At 34.9% G+C, this 15,588-nt stretch overlaps 1 protein-coding gene across 1 annotated transcript in view; it reads right to left on the bottom strand.

The window, feature by feature from the left end:
- RhoGAP100F (Rho GTPase activating protein at 100F) overlaps positions 1-11,440 on the bottom strand; it is a 504,175-nt gene extending 492,735 nt beyond the window's left edge. The window contains exon 1 of the mRNA XM_068391718.1: positions 11,304-11,440. The gene's annotated coding sequence lies outside the window, so the exon portion shown is untranslated. The remainder of the gene's footprint in view (positions 1-11,303) is intronic.
- Between the last annotated feature and the right edge of the window lie 4,148 nt (positions 11,441-15,588).

The following is a 15,588-nucleotide window of genomic DNA, read 5'->3' on the forward strand; positions in this document are numbered from 1 at the left end:
ATATATATATATATAGTTTCATACTATTTCGAAATCTTGAAAAATAACAGAAACTATTTTTAAAAATACATAAAATATATTATTCCTAATATTGAAGTAGGGAATATTTATATTTGCAGATATTTGAATCAAGGCACTTGTCTTTTGGAAGGAGAAACATCGCAATGGTCCGATACATGACTCAAAATATGTACCACCACAGTAGTACCTTATTAATCTCGTACCAAACTATGCTAAAGCATATTAGTATATAAAACGAAGAGCTGCCGACGTCAACCAATAGGTTTTACCTTTCAACAAAACATCAGGAAAGGTGGCTTCACTTATAACGTCTCGGTCAGGTGATCGCCAGCCGGGGGTTCGAGTCCCGCTCAAATTTGTTAGTTCCTTTGGTCGCTGCAACCTCAATATCCTTGTGAACTAAGGATGGAGGATTTGGGGAGCCTATAGGTCTATCTGATGAGTCATCAGCAGCCATTGCCTGCCCCTCCTTGGTCCTAGCTTGGGTGGAGAGGGGGCTTGGGCGCTGATCATATGTACTGCTTATATGGTAAGTCTCTAAAGCAATGCCACTGTCCCTTGCCTCTGCCATTCATGAGTAGCCTACTATGAGATTCAGGGCCTCTGTAACACGGTTTTTTTTTTTTACTTTTCTCCTTATCAATGCATCGGATGTAGCTGAAAGTTGACATGTGTATTTTTTACAACCACACACAAATTTTTTCTGCCTTATCAATAACCTAAACCCGATAGTTTTAATTTTTATAGAGTAAAAATGATCTAGCCGACGCCATGGCCAGTGATAACGAGCCAAGAGTCGAAAACATTCATTACGTAAGCAATGTAAACACCTTTTGACAAAATTTTGCCACGCCCATCCACCAGACACCCATTCACCTTGTTCCATCGGCTCTGGAACCCATAACAGTCAAGAATGGCTAGCAGGATTTGGAATTGTCCCCGTGGTGGCAAAACTGCATTTGTCTTACGACTTGCAACTTTATACAGTCAAGAGAAAGCCCGTGGCCATATTTACCATAGCCTGAATAGGTAATTATTCAGTTTCTAGTTTAAATCCAATGTTTATGGTCTGATTTGTATTTAGCGTAACATGATTATAATACTTGTAATGTCATTCAGGCTTTTGAACATTTCCATTAACTATTCACTATGCCACAAAGAGAGAGAGAGAAAGAGAGAGATTGTATGTAAACAGTCTTTATATAACTATTTTTGTTAAAATAAGAATTTTGTGCTAAACTCTCCATCAGACCAACGGATCATCCGATATAATTGTTTTTTCTTCTTCTTAGGCCGTACGACCGTGTTGGCTATGTTTTGGGCATGACTGCATTTTGCAAATAAATCATGAATAGTTTTAGGAGTTTTATTTGTACATCTAATGGGAATTTATAGAAGTAAAGTGTACATAATTCATTTATCCCTTAAAATAATTACTACATGTAGCAAAATAAATAGTAGTAAAGATGATAATGCAATGAAGGAATGATACCATACTTTATCTTTAGCTTCAACATCGGCAATAACATACCCAGTTGCCACAATTTGTCAGCTTAATGAAATAACCTATCATCTAATGTTATACTTAATTTCTGAGGAGGCCATGGCTTATTGCACAGTGAAAAAAACATGACAAAGACTTTATGAATGGCGGAACGATACATAAATGTGGGTGGGGTATCTGTGCTAGCGTAGTAATACTACCGTAGCAGTAGTGCCGCAACAGTAGTATACATGAATTAAACGTTTAGGCCAACTGCTGGGATCCTTGAGGATCATTTAGCACTTCTTACAACTACTCGAGAAATGAGTTTTTAAAGCCAGAATTTAAATTTTCTGATCCAACAATGACCATGATAGCCTTCAGTGTTATCCTGAATTATAACGAGGCCAAAGTGGGTGGAGCCTCATGAAGTCATCATTCTGACGATAATTACTGGTGAAGGTTTAAAGCCAAAATACGGTACCGGCTATTTTTTTTTTTTTATTATTATTTTTTTTTACAGTAAATAGGTAGGTAGATAGACAATAAATAAAAATTGCTTGACATTGGATATAGCAGTTATCAAATCAAGCTTGTCTACTACGTTTTTGAAAATTACCAACTATTCCCTACACCTTGTCAATCTGATTGTGACCTATAAAGTAGACTGTAATTTCTTAGGAAACTTATTTTGGGAGTTAGACTTATAATCGAAGTGTTTTTGTATTTATTAACATATTTTGTTGGTTTGTTCATTATGATAATTATCAGTGGAGAGGTTTCAGAGTTCATAAAGGTGTACTGCTTTGCTTTTATTATAAACTTTTGTGTCATTGTTGGCAGAGGTATAGCCTTCGTTAAGTATAGCCAATCATCGATCGAGAAAGAGGGAAGAAATGCCGTCATAAGTTACGTAACGGGTGCGTTCGAAACCTTTTCTCTGAATGAGTTGGCCCGTCTTCAAAAAACGCCACTTTTACATTATAAGTACCAAATTTATTCAACCTACGTAATGCAGAATATAGTCAAAATTTATGTGTAGATATAATGTGCATTCTGAAGAAGCGTTATATTTATAAAATTCATAGGTAAAAAATTATTGCGAAAAAACCGTGTTACAGAGGCCCTGAATCTCATAGTAGGCCTTTAAAGTGGGAAAATGGATATGGTGAAAATTGTGTGGCCTATCTCCTAATTCTCTCTAAGTAGAGAGAGAAGTTAAAATAAAATGTCATCCGAGTGTTATGCAAACGTACGTTATAATTCTGAATGTTAATGAATTACGTAATTCCAATATTGATTTTATTTCTTCCGAATACATCCAAACCAATATATCTTGAAACAAAACGTTCATTCTTTCTAATAAAAGAGACCGCTGTCGTTAATATACCTTTGTGATCCATAATTAATTATATTTGTACCGAAATTCGTAACATGTGTGTATTTGCCTATTCAATGCAGGGAACTTGGACCCAACTCTCTCTCTCTATCTCTCTCTCTCTCTCTCTCTCTCTCTCTCTCTCTCTCTCTCTCTCTCTGGGGGTGAGGGTCACATTGTAAACAGTGTAATAGTTTATTAACCAAACAGACGCAGCCAATTGTTTTCAATTGGCCATTAATTACTCTTGGGCTTAATTTGATTAAGTTTTCCCCCCGATAGAGTTAATTTGTCGGCTCGATGCAGACTCTTCGTCCCCCGTTTTCTCTATCACCACCTGAGCCGTCTCCAAGCATCGAATTTTACTTATTTCTCCTTTTCGCTTTTTCTTCACTTTCAACGGTCCAGTAGGACAGTGCTGCGCAAAACAGACTCGTTTACCACATTAAAAACTAATTACTAGTAGTAGTTATTGAAATTAGTATTGTGTGATTTAATATTATGAAAGACTGGTAAAACTGAGACACGCTAATATCCAAAATTATTTTATAACTGCTGCCGTTTTCACGTAATTTCGATTTGTATGATTTCCCAATCCGAATCACAAATCCTTTATAAGCCTTTTTTAATCACAGTAACAGTACCTGATTTACTGTAAGTTATCAGCCGTCACGACTATTATTATTATTACTATTTCTTGTTAAGCTACAAACCTACTTGGAGAAGCAGGAGGCTATAAGACCAGGGGGCCCAACAGGGAAAATAGCCCAGCAAGGAAAGGAGTCAAGGGAAAAAATATTCTAAGAACAGTAATATTAAAATAAATAATTCCTATATATACTATAAAAACTTTAACAAAACAAAAGGAAAAGAAATTAGATAGAATCGTGTGCCCGGGTGTACCCTCAAGCAAGAGAACTCTAACCCAAGACAGTAGAAGATCATGGTATAGAGGCTATGGCACTACCCAAGACTAGAGAACAATGGTTTGATTTCGGAGTGTCCTCCTCCTAGAAGAGCTGCTTACCATAGCTAAAGGGTCTCTTCTACCCTTACCAAGAGGAAAGGGGCCACTGAACAGTTACTGTGCAGTAGTTAACCCCTTGGGTGAAGAAGAATTGTTTGACTACCTTGGCTAGTGACGATGCCATTTAGTAATAACAATTGGATAGTAAGAACTTTGATTGGTGCCGTAGGGCATAAACAACAAGATGAAGTACACATGATCATAACTCTCTCTGAGAAAGAGCATCAAAAGAACAGGTAAGCGTACACGTTTTATTGCATCTAACTAGTGTTCCTTTATCAATGCAGATTGACAAAGATCAGTGATCGGTGAATTATTACAATAAATCACAGGGAGATTAAAAGGGAATTAAACATGATAACAAATTGGAGATATAGAAAATGTTGATAAAAGCTATGCATATATATATATATATATATATATATATATATATATATATATATATATATATATATATATATATATATATATAACATATATATAATATATATATATAAATATATATATATATATATATATATATATATATATATATATATATATATATATATATATTATATAAATATATATATATATTACATAAATATATGTATATATATATATATATATATATATATATATATATATATATATATATATATATATATAGTTCTTTCCGGTCACACTGAATGGCATTGCCAGACGAATAACTACTCTGTCTCTCTTGTCCCTCGGGTAAGGGGAAGAAGCAGTCATACCCTGGTGAGAGGGGGCACCCCGAGAGCTACACTCGGAAACCACAAACTCCTACAAATTGCTGAGACTGTCAGATTGTAGTTAGGAAAGGGGGAGGGTGGGCAGGGTTGAATGTGCGTGCGTGCATATCTTTATAAATATTCGGCCATCATTTTTGACGTGTCACGTACACTAGTATATTGTAATAGACGTATTTTAAGTGGTTAGGGGTTTTCAGCATCCCTTCCTTTCAAGTATGTCAAATTTAATTGATGGGAGTATTTGGGAGATTATTTATGGATGCTTAGTCAACGCGGATGCCACAACCAGCCGCCTTACTTCAAGAAGTCTTTAACACCAGATCTCAAATAGCATTCCGATCATGTCTTTTAATACCCTTTAATTCAGAGAACATCAAACAATTTCGATTTTCCTTTTCCTTCTCTACGATCTTTTTAAAAAGTTTTAATAATCAATTCAATCACTATATATTTGAAGCATTTATGTATTTCCTGAGAAAGTTTAATGGGAAGTTTTGCTTACTACGAATGCACGCTCATCAGAAATATTATCAATAACCTTGTTATGGTTTTCATTTCACAATGGTTAATATTATGCTAAACAATATAAACTTACTGTCAGTGATTTCCAATACTCCATGTCCATAACAATCATTGTGAATATGACAAGAGACGAATAATGATAGTGAGATGAAACGAAGACAGATTTTCATTTTAATAAAAAGTAAGATAAACATATATAAAAGGGACAATATGAAAGTGATTAATAATCCTCGATAAGGAAATTAATCACCAGTATATAAAGAGAGTACGTGTCTAATTATATAAATTCATATATATATATATATATATATATATATATATATATATATATATATATATATATATATATATATATATATATATATTCAAAAAGGCCCATAAAAGAAACACAGGAAATAAATAAATCACTATATTTCGGTCAATAAACATTGACCCTTTACATCCTGAAGAGGGTCAATGTTTATTGACTGAAATACAGTGATTTATTCATTTCCTGTGTTTCTTTTGTGGGCCTTTTTGAAAAAAAAAAAACGTGTTAAACTGTTCGATTACAGTTACAAGTAAGACATATATATATATATATATATATATATATATATATATATATATATATATATATATATATATATATATATATACATATATATATATATTGTATATCGGTTACGCTCACCTCTCCCCGTTCCTAGGGTAGGGTCAAAGGGAGTAGTCATACACTTGTGAGAGGAAGGGGCATGTGTATGTGCATATCTACCTAAATATTTAGTCATAATTTTAACAGGTCGTGTACACTAGTATGTGAATAATTATTATTAACAGCTACAAAATGTTACATTTATGTAACTTTGCCCTTGTATAAAATCTCGTTTATAACCAAAATGAAAATGGCTAAGTAATATTAATAATAACAAATATAATGATAATAACAATAATCATTATTATTATTATCATTATTATTATTATTATTATTATTATTATTAGTTTCGTTGTTGTTCATTAGAATTACTAAAATAGAAAAAGTAAACAAATATCATAAATTTCACATACGTTTGTGCTATAAAAGGAAAGAATATATCGGAATTCTACCATAAATAGTTGTCAAAACAGAACAAATAAATCAACATAATAATTAAAGCAGATGACAGTCTAACTGGTTGTACTTTCACCATTGGCACTATCATTTTCATTCTCGCTTTCTCCTATTTCAGAAGCCTTAATTATCAAGGCCGTCACAACAAAAGCTTCATTTATATTCGAATGAGCTGTCAGATTATGGCTTTGTATTGTTGGCAAGGGTCTATGGAAGCGTCTACACAATACATCTCAACTACGAGAGATCGCATATCTACATTTAATATACCTGGAAAAGTTTACCTGGACAACGAGATTGAATGGCGAAGATAAAAAAAATCAGTTTATTGGGTTCACTACAACATTCTGTATACTCAGACAAGTTTAATTATTTAAGCAGTTACTAGATACACCTATGGGTATGTAAAGGCCCTTATGCCACACTTAAACGTTTGTTAAGCCACAAGCCAAAATAAATACCATAGACACAAATGCCACGATCACGCAATGACTCCTTTAAATCTAAACGCATTTATAAAAACTCGGAGGCACACGAATGTACCCATAAATAAAACAAAAGCAAATTCGTTAAACTAAAGTTATTGCGGTTCATTTGAACTGTAAATTGGTGACTTATACAACGTTACGAAAATTCAATATGGAACTATCGGTTCATAGTAGTAATTATTTTGTGCTACATTCTTCAAAAACTATCGTCTTTCATACGGTATACATTATGAATCCCATATTTTGAACTACTGAATACTGAAAATGAGAGAGGAGCTGTGAAAAGCACAAAGGTTGTAGGAGCAAGTGATAGAGATAAGGAATACAGAAATGAAGCGGGCATTGAGCAAAGTGAAAAATGGGAAAGCACCAGGTCCATATAAGTTTCAAATTGATGTAGTTAAGGTACTAGTTACAGAGGGGGAGAAGAATGGAAGTTGGGGTTATCAAGAGCGGTATGGGAACAGGAAATAATGCCAAAAGACTGGTAGAAGAGCCAAACGGTATCTATATTTAAGCAGAAATGTAATGTCATGGAATGTGGTAACTACCGGGGAATTAAACTAACAGTGCAGGGTTTGAAGATTTTTCAGACGGTTCTAGATGAGAGATTGAGAGATATTGCAGAGATTGAGAAACGGCAGTATGGATTCATGAGGGGAGATGGACTGTGAATGCCATCTTTATAATAAGGCAGCTTCATGAAAACGGACTAGAGAGAAGCCATTAGCTATTATGTGCTTTTGTAGATCTACACCAGGGGTCAGCATTAGCCCATTTTTATTCGTGCTGGATATAGATGTGTTAAGTGAAAGATCAGAAATGAATAATTGTGGGAGTTACTATATGTAGGCTACATGATTGGTGATTACTGTTGGAAATAAAAAAGACTTACTATGAAGGTTATAAAGTGCCAGGAGACTTTGGAGAAGGGTGGCTTGAGAGTAAGGAGGATAGGAACAGGATAGCCATGCATGAAAGAAGAGGTTCAGTTATAAAAAAGGTGAAAGATTTTAGATACTTGGGATCTACTATAAGTCAAGAGGAAGGTTGGGGAAGTAGAGGGAGGTAGTGGGAGTAGCATGTGATAAGAAATGCCAATCAAGATAAAAGTCAGGATCTGCAGCACAGAAATAAGACCAGTGTTAATGTATGGATCGGAAATGTGGGTTCCAAGACGGAAAAGGGAAGCAAAGCTTGGGATAACAGATGATAATATTGAAGCAGATTATGAGAATATGACTGCTTAAAAGATTAGAAAATGAGGAAATAAGAAGAATGTCATGCATAGTTAAGATTACAAAGGTGATGAGTGTCACGACTGAGATACTGTGGGCACGTGTTGAGGAAGGATGGTGGAGAGGGGGTGAAGAGGGCTTTGGAGGAACAAGCAAGCGGGGTGAAGATCGAGGGGGAGACAGACAATTAGTTGGCGAGATAAGGTAAAGGATGATATGGAGAGAAGAGGTTTGGTGGAAGAGGATGCCTTTGTTATAAGTTTTTGAAGAGGGCGCATCAGGAAAGTGACACCTTACTAATGTAGGGATAACGATGGGAAAGGACTTCCATAATTGTTTTCTTGGTCAATAATCCCGTACTTTCTTTACCAATAAGCGGTTTCACCCCGTGGGTAATTGATCAAGATGAACGTTCCAGTCCTGTTTATTGCTACAGTTAAGACAATTGTGTAACTAGCGTTAATTTTACAAAGCGTAAGCAGCTAAAACAAGCACTTACATAGAAAGTTTGATTTACTTAAAATCACCCCAAAAGTGCAACATTTATTTCTAATTTCTAACTAACATTCGCCAATCTCTGGAATTAGAAACTAGGTATTAACACTTTGATTGTGACCAAAGATGGGTAAAAGTTTCTGCCTGAATTAATGTTATTATTGTTGTTATCTAACTAATTTCCTTTCCCTTTGTGAAATAGATGCAAAATTTACAACAAATCCATAAAGTGGTTTCGGTTCGTTCTGTCATAAGGAAAATTATCGTATTTTGGATTATTAAGAAAAATGCTTTTGATGTTAAACGAAAAGTAGGCACAACCACGCAGTGTAATGTAGACACTATCCCGATTTTATGCTAAAATTCACCAGGATGCAGAGCAGCATGGATTTGTAACCTATTTTCTAGATGAATTAACTTTTGTATGAGAGAGAGAGAGAGAGAGAGAGAGAGAGAGAGAGAGAGAGAGAGAGAGAGAGAGAGAGAGAGAGAGAGATCAGAAAAGTATTCCGTTTATGGCAATTGGAGACGAGAGCTCCCCTCGGGCCAAAACTATACATCAAATATTTTCTCTCAATTCACACACACACACACCCACCCACTTATATACAACAAAAAATGCAGGACAAAGGTCTCAGACATGTCCTTATTCATGTCTAGGATTTGGCCCATTATTCATCACCAAGCTGGCCACTGAGAATTGGTGATGGTGGGAGATTTTTGTCTGATCACTCACAACAAACCAACCTAATATTGGTGGCTCTGACTAGTACAACTTTGTTGATCGTGGCTTTACACACCCTTTCTAAGTAGGGATACCTTAACGTGGTGAAGGGATGATCAGCAAAGCTTGTACTAGCCAGGGCTATCCATATTAGGTTGGTTAGCTGTGAGCGATCGGACTAAAGTCTCTCACCATCACCAATCTGCAGTGGCCAGCGTGGTGATGAATAATGGGGCAAATCCCCGATATAAAAAAAAATATGTCTGAGGCCTTTGTCCCGCAATTTACTAGTAATGGCTGCATTTGTTGCTGTTGATGTATACAAGTTAGAAAGAGATACTTTCCTCCTACATTACCAACAGACGTCCCATGCCATAACATTCAAGGTGAGAATAATAATAATAATAATAATAATAATAATAATAATAATAATAATAATAATAATAATAATAATAATAATAATAATAGAGAATTTAGCTAATAAATCGAATCCACATGACGCGTTCGGTCCCTGAGCATAGTGACTCAAGGTTTTCATGTAGACGTAAAAAAAAAATCCTCTGCTAACTTAAGCAATAAATTGGGAATCTGATTAATAGTCGGTAGTTATAGGTGAGAGAGAGAGAGAGAGAGAGAGAGAGAGAGAGAGAGAGAGAGAGAGAGAGAGAGAGAGAGAGAGAGAGAGAGAGAGAAACTCGCATTTATTTTGTTCCTCGTAGCTCTAAAATAACCTATAGTACGAATCAAGAACAAAGGTGGAGATTAAAAAAAGAAATAAACAAAACTTCACTTCGAGAATTCAGGCTAAAGGATAAGCCCCCATCAACCATTGGAGTTCCTATAAACCATCATAGAGTTAACCAAACCCAACCTCATAAGATACCGCACAACAGAATTATCATAAGCCTAAGTAAAATTAAAAGTAGAATCTCAAAATGTGTAGGTGTAAATTTATTAATACAGACACATAATACATATAAAATTTAGAACATACTTCTTAGGAAGTGACACGCCATAATCTCTTCATCATATGTTAAGGCGGGGTCACGTAGCCTACCTTTACAAAAGGAGCATAAGTTGTCCTACGGGACAAATCAATTCCTACCGTAGACCAAGGACCTTGTGTCGAAATTATGGAACGCATGCATTTGATCGAGTAATGTACTTTTCCTCTATTTCCAGTATACATTTTAGTTTCAATTTTATATTTATTTGATAATTTCAACTTTCCGTTAATTGATGTAAGGCTAGAATCCTTCAGCCTCTGCTATAGGCCTAGGTCTAGTATTATTCTTGTACAAGCGACTGGAATATCGGTTTGTTTCTAGAATATGTTACTCAATATGACCGATATAAAATTAGGAACCTACAAGTCCATCAAATTTACGAAGAAGGTCGTGGTGTACTTAGGACAAAAAAAAAAAAAAAACACACACACACACACACACAAAAACACGGTCAAAATTACTTCGTAGTAGGCTATACCATCGCAGTATACCCTCTCAGACCCACTACATATTCCTGTAATCTGGTTATGAAATCAACAACTTCTGAAGGCCACAGGCAAAATAACTATTATTCTTTATTAAAGTTCATTGTAGATAATTCCTGACGGGAATGCTGTGCATTTTATTCTTCCCGCCAAAAACGACGAACTGCAAGATGAGTAGATGACGAACATTGGCAAACCCAGGTACGCCACTAGTACAGGCTCTGCCGCTCTAGCGACTTATTAGCCAATTCTTTCCACTATTAACTGACCGCTTCACCTAAACCTTATCAACAATACGAAAAAAAAAAAAAATACCAAACCCATATTTCTATGCAAGAGCCCAAAGCATAAGTTTTTTTTTTTTTTTCTTTTACTGTTTTAACGTCAAAGTTTAGTGCCACCTTAAAACATTTCCATGTAAGGATTTCAATACACGACTCTGCCAAGGGTGGTGTTAAAAGTGCCAATACAATTACGATATTTACTCTCCGTTGTGACTGAATACACAAATTCGTGGTTATGTATGAAAAATCTGGTCGCCATTTGGGACAAAGTCCACGAAACTAGTTTGAAAGTGACTATTGTCTTACCGTATTTCTCGGGAATTTTTGAAGTAGCAGCATCTATAATGATTCACAGTTGGTTCTGAGTATAAGATTTGTTTTAGTAACGATTATTCCAAGAACAATTTTACGAAAGATAATCACGACGGTGTTTTATACACAAGAACGATCACCCCGAATCGGAGGTTTTGTCAGTGCTGCCAGATGGGTTAGTCTAAAATTCCCCAAAACTCGTGATAAAAAAATCCCCATTTCCACAAATATATTTTCTTCTTATAAGGTAGGATCTACTAATATAAAAATTACTCACTATACTTCATATAAGTGCAAGTAAACTAATTGCAACAATATAAGGGTTTACTCATCTTTGTTACTTCATAAAAATTTGAACAAAATATCCCCATCAGACACCCAAAATCCCCGAATCTAGGGATAAATTTTCGTATCTGGCAACACTGTGAATCTCTACAACACAGGTGTCGTTTCAACGACAAACCTGTCAAATATAAGTCCATAGTTTGGAGGCTTGCACATAGATCATGAAAAAATATATGAATGATATTTCAATGATTTATTAAATTAATTACATACTTAATTATAAAAGTATTCAAGTGCATAAGGCTGAATATTTCTAACATTCTTTTTATTTCCGTAAAGAACTTACACACAATGTTTACGTTTTCGATAGTAGCTTTTTTTTTTTTAGCACAGTCGTTTTCCAAACCTTTTGCCCAGCTGTTTTGCTGTATTTCTATCTAGAACAGATATTTGTTCTCTAAGCTGTACTTTATTTGTGTATATTTTATATACCGAAGGCTAGTAATGGAGGAGAAGATATAAATTCTACCTACAACTGCAAAAATCACGACAAAATCAATTTGAAATGTGTGGGAAACGAACTAATTATACATGGTAGCAACCATATTACCAGCTTCCAACTCTAGAGCCGTGTCTACCACAAGGTCGGGCAATTAAATGAGCAAGCAAGCACCAAGAACTTCAAATGGGTAACAATTGGTAAGTAAATTTATTCTTATAATTCATTTCATTATGGAAAACTTGTGACGGTCTGAACGATCCCCCGGTGTATGTAGATGGGATTTATGCTCATAGTTTAGTCGATGTTAGGTTATCAAAGGTTAGCCTAGGCAACATCAGAATGGTGTCATTGTAAACACATTGACATTTTAAATCCACACAGTGTTGCCTTTTATGTTATTACAATAAACCATGAAGTCCACGAACTTTGTGTTGCTCCAAGTTAAAAGTACAACCTGCCAATGTCCAGTTGGTGACGTCAGCATAGATCTCCCTTTCCCTAGCGTTTTCACAAATATATATATATATATATATATATATATATATATATATATATATATATATATATATATATATATATATATGGTTTCATTGTAGTGTATTACAGGGCAATGTAACCTAGGAAAACAACTACTTTTTCTTATAGAAAAAATTATGCTCTCTTCGAAAATACTCGTTCCCGTCGCAAATGAATAGTTTCAGAAATATATATACATCTATATCCTCCGATAATGGGGGACCACCAGTGGGAACTCGGGGTTTTGGGTGGGGAAAACATACTGGGGAATCGATATATAAACGTAAAACAAGCTTTTTCTTCTCTATACATTACCTTCTTGAAATTATAATAACCGGAGGAAAATACAAAACAGTATATCTGGATAAACTTTGGAGGCGCCGTTGCAAAGATTGTGTCATGAAAAAATACAGTAACCAGTGCTGCCAACGTCCGATGTAGATCAAATGTTATTTTGTGACCTGTCATACTACTAGGCTAGGTTAGGTGGGTTTGTTAAGTTCTGTGCCCTTTTTGTACTTATTATATATTGAGTAAAACTTATATGGAGAAATTATTTAAAATACGTATGGAAATATCTATCACTACTATCGTTAGTAATGTCAGCGTGCCGTTGGTAACTCTGTGTACCATACGTCAACGTTGGTAACACTGTGTATTATTGGTAACGTTGCTAATGTTATCGTTAGCTGTACATTCGTTAGAGAAGTGGCACCAGGAAACTTAAAGTTAGCCGAATTGGTTGATCTGTTTGTTTCCGATTGAAATGAACATCAAATTCGGTTAAATCACGTTATTTACTATAGGAAAACATATATATTCTGTTCGAAATCTCACCCTGTAATACAATACAAAATTGCCATATATATATATATATATATATATATATATATATATATATATATATATATATATATATATATATATATATATATATATATATATATATATATATATATATATATATATATATATATATAGTGCGTGTGTGTACGTCTGTAATTTTATGTTTTCACCAAACTTGGAAAGGAGAAATTAAAATGTTGATTTGAGCTATTACTTTAGTCTTATTGATATCGTGAAACTGCCGATGTCAAGTAGCCTACTGGCTTGTTCCTATTAAGTTTTAGATTTTCCCTTTTGTGGCCTTATATACATATTTTGTATTTATTAAGTGTTATTTGCCATGCCTTTTACTCATATACAGTATATAAGATCTTATCCTAATCGAGGATGACCCTCGGGGTGGGGGGGGCGTGGGAGGAGATTGTTTGCCACATACATATTACACTATATAGCTGTTGAACTATGGATTAAACTCCAGTACAGTAAATATTAGCCAACATAAGACATATTAAATCTGTGCAAAACCATATACTCTACGCACACTATAGGCTACCATTTGGTATATATTAAGTTTCTTCTAGGGTTTTTTGAGGGCTTTGAACTAGTCTGACCATTTCTATTAGAAACCAGCAGCTTTAGAATAGAGGTCTCAAGGACTATTGTGGGAAAACGGGTTTATGGTTGGGAACCTGACCTAACCCAACTTAGGACTCTGGTCTTAACGTGACCATGGGGTTCACCTACTCACCACTGAACACCCACTCCTCATACCATATCTTTAAGAAAAATTTTGATAAACCATCTATGTACTCGAGTTAGGCCCTTTCCACACGAGTGGATTGAATTCGTAAGGTTTAATCAGTCCAGATTAGAAATCAATGAAGATCATTGAGATCCTTCACACGCTGTCCATGTGGAAAAATTAACAGATGGTAGTGAATTACTAACGGTATGCACGGACAATCCGCATGATGCCAGATGGTTTAGAATACTTGAGAAGTTTATAGCACCCTTCAGACAGAAGGTTTTTTTGCCCATTGCCCTTCAGACGGGAGGTTTTTTCCCTGGCGCCCTCCAGACGGGAGGTGTTTTCCCTGGCGCCCTTCAGACAGGAGGTTTTTACCCCGTGCAGTAATCATGGTTCAGCTGTTCCTCTTCTGCTGATATTTTTCAGCGATTAATATGAATTGTCATTATTATTATTATTATTTTTATTATTATAATGTAATGTAATAGCAGAGGTATACCATGAATATGATTATATTTTACAAAACACCAAGACACATTTAGCAACCTGTTTATTATACTGTATACTTTACACAAAGACCCTTCTCTTCTTTACGTCTTCCATCTCGAACAAACGCTGACAGACTGTGCATTTTGTAAACTGAAATAAGTGCGCTGACAAACTATGAAGAAAACAATTGCTAGTGTGAAGACATGCTCTTTTGACGTCCTTACATGTGGAAATGATTTCATGAAAAAAAAATACTTTTGTGTGAAGCGAGCCTTAGACCTATCACCTACTGTATACCTTAATCAGAAATAGAAGTTTAAGATGTGCCTCACGGTTCAGTCACAATCTGATTTTAAAAAATTTTACCTAATTACTTTATTCTGATAATCATTTTAAAAAGTTATATTGCTTATTCTTAATTTCATGTGATTATGGATTAAATTACGGTAGACTTTCACTCACCTATTTTGTTGTAGTGTGTATTTTTCTTTGGTTAAACTTATAAAAACAAAACACTTCTTTTCAATTCATTAATCCATGTAAATACATAAAGAGAAAAAATATTTAACTTACGGTAAATAGGAAATTTTTTTTAAGTTATTTGTTTATCTTCAAGGTGTAACAAAGAGTAGCTCTCGCAGCATTCGTATGTTTTGTTACCAGCCTACTTAACCTCCATCCCATTGCACAGTAGCTCCACCCACTGAGATCAGTTCCTCCAATTGAAATACAGTACCTTCTCTTAATTGCATTACTATTGGGTACAGTATTAGAATTGGGTGGGCTTTTCGGTAGCATGCATGCATAGTTTGTCTCTCCCATTTGGACCTATCTTTACTTCATATTGGGTAATCAGAATCCAGGTAATGTATATCTTAAATCACTAGTTTTGA

The sequence above is a fragment of the Palaemon carinicauda genome, chromosome 1 (genome assembly GCF_036898095.1).
Source record: "Palaemon carinicauda isolate YSFRI2023 chromosome 1, ASM3689809v2, whole genome shotgun sequence".
NCBI classification, from domain to species: domain Eukaryota; kingdom Metazoa; phylum Arthropoda; class Malacostraca; order Decapoda; family Palaemonidae; genus Palaemon; species Palaemon carinicauda.